Genomic DNA, 7,436 nt, shown 5'->3' with positions numbered 1-7,436 from the left:
AGACTCTGTAAGGAGAGCAAAACATAAGCTAAAGAAACTGCATCTGAGTATGTGTAGCAGTCATTCCAGCGTAAATGTAGTCTATGTTGAACTGAATAAAAATGAACTAATTGCCACTACAGAGGCATGTCTGCAGGATGAGGAGGATTGGGTTCTGAATATTGAAGGGTATATGACAATTCAAGATGAATAGCAAGGTAGGTCAAGATGGAAGGAATAATCTGTTCACCAAAGATGACATTAAAGCAACAATGGATAAGTGGGAGATTATCCATTTTGTTTGGAGGAATAGAAAGGCAACTTATTATCTAAATAGAGAGAAACTTCCGAGTTCAGTCTAGCGGGATCTGTGTCTCCTGGTACATGAGTTGCAGAAAACTAGTTTGGAGTTACAGCAGGTAATAAGGAAGGCAGATAAATGTTGGCATTTATTGCTAAAGGAATGGAGTATAAAAGTGGGGATATGTTGCTGCAACTGTACAAGGCAGTAGTGAGACTGTGACTGGTTTATTGCGTACAATTTTGGTCCTTTTACATGAGAAGGAATGTAATTGCATTGGAGGCATGTCAGAGATTAACCTTATTGATTCCAGAGATGAGGGGTTTATTTTACAAAGAGAGGTTGAGCAGTTTAGGCCTGTATTCTCTGGAGTTTAGAAAAATGAGAGGAGATCTAATGAGGTGTATAAGATGCTAAAGGGACTTGATAAAGTAGACATAGAGAGGGTGTTTCCTTATGTGGAGCAATCCAGAATGGGAGGTTATGGTTTTTTGATAAAAGGTAGCAGATTTTAAACAGAGATGAGGAAAGATTATTTCTCTCGAAAGATCATGGGTCAGCAGAATTCGTTATTCCAGGTGGACACTGGGATACAATAAATTTGACTAAATAGACAGACAGATTTTTAATTAGTAATGAGTTGAAGGGTTAGGGAGAGTCAGCAGGAAAATGGAGTGGAGTCCGAGATGAGATCAGCCATGATTGTATTGAATGGTGAAGCAGACTCGAAGGACTAAAATCCTTACTGCTCCTGAGTTCTTACACTTTTATGTTATATTCAAATGGATAGAGATGGTTTAAATCAGGCCATTGGCATGGAGGATCAATTTGGGAGGAGAACTGAAATAGTAGGGGAAATAATTCACTGCTGACAGGGCTCTATAGATACCCAAACAGTAATCACTATATAGGAAGAAGCATACAAAAAGAAATACTGTGTGGTTGTGATAAATGGACCATGATTTTAACTTGTATATAAACTAGAAAAATCAAATTGGTCATGTTAGCCTCAATGAGAGTTCAACTTCCTTTTTTTAATTCATTCATGGGCTACAGGTTTCGCTGCCTGGCCAACATTTACTGCTCATCCTCACATACTCTTGACAAGGGGTTGATGAACTGTCTTCTTTAAACCACTGTAGTCCATGTGCTGCAGATAGACTCTCCCAATTCCATTAGGGAGGGTATTCCCGGATTTTGCCCCAGTGGCACTGAAGGAACAGTGACATATTTCCAAATCAGGATGGTGAGTGGCTTGGAAGGGAACTTACAGGTGATTGGTGTTCCCATGTCTCTGTTGTCCTCATCAGTAATGGTTGTGGGGTTGGAAGGTGCTGTCTAAGGTGCCTTGGTGAATTTCTGCAGTGCATCGTGTAGATAGTAGCAGCAGTGTGTACGAAGTGTCAGTAGTGGACGGACTGGATGCTTGTGGACGTTGTTCCAATCAAGCTAGCTGCTGCATCCTGGATGGTGTCAAGCTTTGAGTGTGTTAGAGCTACACCCATCTAGGCAGGTGTAGCTCCTGACTTGTGCCTTATAGATGGTGGACAGACTTTGGGTAGACAGGAGGTGAGGTACTTGCCACATAATTCCAAGCCTCTGATTTGCTCTTGTAGCCAGAGCACGTATATATCTAAACCAGTTCTGTTTCTGATCATTGACAATCCCCAGAATGTTGTTGTGGTTTGGGTGGTTTACTCAGTGATAAAAGCGCCACTGAAGGTCAGGGGGGCAGTAGTTATGTTCTCTTTTATTGGAGATGGCTGTTACCTGATACTTGGGTGGTGCAAATATTGCTTGCCAATCATCAGGCCAAACTTGGATAGTTCAGTGGCTGAGGAATCGTGAATGGTGCTGAACATTGTGCAATAATTGGTGAACATTCCCACTCCTGACTTTATGATGAATGGGTGGTCATTGATGAAGCAGCTGAAGATGGTTGACCCTAGAACACTGCACTGAGGCACTCCTACAGATATATTGGAGACTTCAGAATTGAGAAAACTAACCTCCAACAGCCACAACTGTGTGCCAGGTATGACTCTGATCAGAACATTCCCCTGTTACGGATTGGTTCCAGTTTTGTTAGGAATCCTTGATGTGATAAAATCAAATGTGGCTTTGATGTCTCACCTCCCTCCGAAATTCAGCTTTTATGCCCATGTTTGAACCAAGGCTGTAATGGGGTCAGGAGCTGAGTGGCCCTGGTCAAAGCCATATTAGTGTCACTGAGCAGCAGCTGCTGAATAGCACATTCCATCACTTTACTGATAATCGAGAGTAAACCGAAGGGGCAGTAATCAGCCGGTTTGGAATTGTTTACAGGACATACCTGGGCAATTTTCCACATTATCAGGCCTTCCTGGGCCCTCAACATTTTACAATTTATATCAGTGTTGTCTATGTTTGCAGATGACACCAGGACAAGTCAGAAAGTACATTATTGCACAATGTTCAGCACCATTCACGATTCCTCAGCCACTGAACTATCCAAGTTTGGCCTGATGATTGGCAAGCAATATTTGCACCACCCAAGTATCAGGTAACAGCCATCTCCAATAAAAGAGAACATAACTACTGCCCCCCTGACCTTCAGTGGCGCTTTTATCACTGAGTAAACCACCCAAACCACAACAACATTCTGGGGATTGTCAATGATCAGAAACAGAACTGGTTTAGATATATACGTGCTCTGGCTACAAGAGCAAATCAGAGGCTTGGAATTATGTGGCAAGTACCTCACCTCCTGTCTACCCAAAGTCTGTGAAGATGACATAACATGGCTACAGACTGGTGTGGATGGGTTAAGTGAGTCTGCATGAATAAGACTACCAGATGGCATATAATGGTAGAAAACATGAAATTGTTCACTTTACCAAGAGGAATAAAAATGCAATAAATCAAAAAATACAATAAAAAGAGAACAACTGCAGAATTTCAAGCTGCAGAGGGATCTTGATGGTTCCCAAAAGAGGCTTTGGAAAGCTATCCTTCCTTATGAGAGGAATTGAACCCTAAAATAGGTTACTCCTCAGTTATATGGAGGATTAGTGACACCACATCTTGAATACTGTGTGTCGTGTTGGTCTTTTTATTGAGAAAAAAATGTTGCAGATATGTTTGAGGGTACTTCAGAAGCGGTTTACTCAACTTTTGCCTGGGATGAGTGGGCTGCCTTATGAAGAAAGATTGAACAGACTGGACTTGTTTTCAGTTGAGATTTAGGAGAACAAGGGATGGTTTAATAGAAGTTTATAAGATCCTGAGAAATCTTGACAAGGTGCACAGAATGTTGCCTCTTCAGAGTGATCCCAGAACTATAGATATGATTTTAAAATTGAGGGTTGCTATTTTAGGACAGAGATTTCTTTTCTGTCAGGGAAGTTGGAACACTCTGCCTCAGAAGACAATGGAAGTGGTGGGTTAAGTAATCCTGAGGTGCAGGATTTTATTGATGGGCTGGGAAACAAAAGCAGGATAATACAAATAGAAACATTAGATCAGAAATAGGCACAGGGGCTAAGCTAACTTGGTCCCTTAATTCTACTCCACCACTCAATAAGATCGTGGCTGATCTGATAGTAGCATTTCTTTCCTCGTCAATTATAAAGAGATTAGATCTGGATATCTGATCAGCGTGGATGAGTTTGACAATGCTGTACAGCTCTGCGACTATATGACTGCACCAGGATTTGAGTGCTTGGTTTCGGTCCCCTTACCTTTGGAAGGATATTATTGCCAGAGAAGAAGTTTAACAAAGAGTCAGCAGACCTGACCCTGGCTTGGTGGGACTGTCCTATGAAGAGAGATTGGCCAAACTATGCCTGTATCCTCTACAGTATCAAAGAATGGGAGGTGATCTAATTGAAACCTATAAAATAGTTAGAGTGATGGACAGGGCAGGTGCAGGTAAGATATTTTCCATAGGGAGTCTAGAATTGGGGGCAAATTTTAAAATATGCAGGAAGCCACATAGAACCAAGATGAGGAGAAATATTTTCACTCAGAAATTTGCAAATCTTTGGAATTCTTTACCCCAGAATGTTGTGAAAACTGAATCATTGAGCATATGTAAGGTAGAGATTGATACATTTCTAAAAATTAACCACCTAAAGGGATAAAGGGATGGATGATCAACTAGTTCATAATGAATGGTGATTGAAGCTTGATGGGCTGAATGGCCTACTCCTGCTCCAATGTTTCAGTAATCTGGCAAGTGGAACTGGCCGCTACTTGCTTACTTGGTTTACTGGTATCTTCACAGAATGATTGACGATAAGAGTTATGCCCGAGAACAGGGTAATGTAGCAAAATGGCAATCCTTAAAAAAGGGGCAAAGGAATCTTCAGCCCCAGGCCAGTTATGTGTAAAACATTAGAAAGCCGGGATATGAATGATGTGATCAGTATTGTTCGTTGGAGGGAGTCAGTGTTGAATTATTGAGGGCATATGCTCACCCAATTAATTTACTGAAGTTCAAGAAAATAAGCGATCTTGTTGACAATGGTAACTGTGTTTGGGATATATTTAGATTTCAGAAAGCCTTTTGATACAGTGCCAATGAAGCCATAGGGAAGAAGAAACAGAAAAGGAGGCAAGGTCTGAGGCGTGTTGAGAATTGGTTTAAAAAGGGAATAGTTCTGAACATACAAACATACATTCAAATTAGGAATTAAAAACCACACAACACCAGGTTATAGTCCAAAAGGTTTATTTGGGAGTACATGATTTTAGAGAGCTGGTCCTTTGTCAGCTAGCCACCTGATGAAGGAGCAGCGCTCCGAAAGCTAGTGCTTCCAAATAAACCTGTTGGACTCTAACCTAATGTTATGTGATTTTTAACTTTGTCCACCTCAGTCCAACACTGGTACCTCCACATCATGTTAGGAGAGGGAGTAGGCCATCGGACCCTTCAAGCCTGCTCTACTTTTCAATGAGATCATAGCTGACCCAGTTGGATTTCCAATTCCATATTCCGATCTATCCCAATAACCTTTGCCTAACACAAAGCTATTTAGATTTAGATTTTGTTGTCACAGGTACTCAAGTACAGAACTACAGAAGTGCAGTGAAAAATGTATAATGTTGCCAAACATGGCACCATCTTAGGTACAAAGGTACCCAAGTACAAAACATTTAGGTACAAAGCAAAGGGAAACAGAGTTTAAAAAGTTAAATGTTATCTCCATAGAGTGAGTAGAAAAATAAACAAATAGGGTACTAGGTAACATTAAAGCTTTTCTTAATTTAAATTAGAAAATAAAGGAATTAAGTTAAAAGTTCAACAATCTTTTGAGTCCTCCGATCCTCTCACACTCTGGGATACCTCAGCTGCCTGTTCCTGATGCCACAGATACTAGGGGACCTCCCTCTCTGCTCGCGTTTCCCATGTTGGGCCGCAATGCCATCACTACTGCTGAAGCTGCCAACTCTCAATCAGTTGTGAGGAAGGGTCATCGGACCCAAACATTAACTCTGATTTCTCTCCACAGATGCTGCCAGACCTGCTGCGCGTTTCTATCAATTTCTGTTTTTGTTTCTGATTTACTGCATCTACAGTTCTTTCGGTTTTTACCTCCCAACCTCTCCTGGTCCGTCCGGAACATGCTGAGCTGAGAGACCAGGCCGAGACCCACTGAGGGACCAGGCTGGGACCCACCATGAACCACTGAGGAACCAGGCCGAGACCCACCATGAACCACTGAGGAACCAGGCTGAGACCCACCATGAACCACTGAGGAACCAGGCCGAGACCCACCATGAACCACTGAGGAACCAGGCCGAGACCCACTATGAGTCATCAAGAGACCAGGCTGAGACACTGCGACAAGCCACTGAGAAACCAGGCCAAGACCCACTGTGTCTCTCATGGATGGAGTGGATGACCTCTTGCTGGAGCATCCTACTCTGCCACCATCTTGGAGTTGAACATCTACCTCCACCTTTAAGTATTCAATGACCCAACCCTCACTGCCTTCTAAGGCAGAGAGTTCCAAAGTCATACAATCTCTGAGAGAAAATAAAAATTCTCTTGTTAAGGATGTGGTATCAACATGGTGACTGAGTGGGTCACTCTTTGGGAATATCATAAGGTTTACTAAGAAATTCAACTGGAGCATGAGGCAAAAGCAAATTGTAGATGACATCAATCGTGCCACTAACACTTTCTCTCCAGAGGTACTGCCAGACCTGCTGAGTTTCTTCAGCAATTTCTCTATTTTGTGTTTCAGATATCCAGTATCTGCAGTATTTTGTTTTATTCATATATAAATGGCTCTGGATTAAAAGGAGGGACCAACAAGCAGGAAGGGGCATCTGATGTAGATGATGTTGGATAAGCTGACAAGAGAAAGCAAACAGCGGGAAAGTGAGTTACACATGACAGTGTAAGAGTGGTATCCTGAGAGATTGTGTGACCTCACTGAAACTAAAAACACAGTGTCAGGGAGCAAGAAGCCAACTGGATCTAGAGTCAGAGTAATGAAATATAGACCCTCAAATGTGATAACATTTTGACTGTTGATTTTTGACAGCTTTGAAAGTGTAGGCAGGTGATTGTACCTCAGTAGATCATCGGACTAATCACTCCATTTTCGATTCTTTTAATTTCGGTCAGGAAAGACTTGCTATCATGCATTTCACTGTGTCAAAATCTACCCTAGTGAGTGTGTATAGCTAGAATACTGGGGAAAATTCTGAGCCTCACATTCTGACAGGTAGGCAATATCTGAAAGAACACAGAGGTACAGAGGCAATTTGTAAAGCCCAGAGATCAGTTCATGCCTATTGCACATTTTCAAATTTGTTTATCGGATGTGGGCATTGCTGGCATTTAGTGCTCATAGCCATTCACAGTTAGGCAGGGACACCTGGTGTACAGATGTTTGTGAGAAGTTCAGGATCATTGCCATGAAGGTGGAATAGCTTTTGGGTCGTTGTTTGGATCAGGGCCAGTGTCAGGATCAGTATTAGGTCAGTGTTGGGGTTGGGGTCACTGTCGGTCCAGAGTCAGTATTGGGTCAGCACTGCAGTCGGTGTTGTGGTCAGGATTAGTATTGGGATCAGAGTTACAGCTCTTCAAAGGATTAGTCAGGGTTGGGGTCAAGGTCAATGTTGGGATAAATTTGAGATTCAGGATCATGGTTAGGGTTAATGA

The sequence above is a fragment of the Chiloscyllium punctatum genome, chromosome 27 (assembly GCF_047496795.1).
Source record: "Chiloscyllium punctatum isolate Juve2018m chromosome 27, sChiPun1.3, whole genome shotgun sequence".
In the NCBI taxonomy this organism is placed as follows: domain Eukaryota; kingdom Metazoa; phylum Chordata; class Chondrichthyes; order Orectolobiformes; family Hemiscylliidae; genus Chiloscyllium; species Chiloscyllium punctatum.
Note: the sequence above shows the minus strand (reverse complement) of the source record.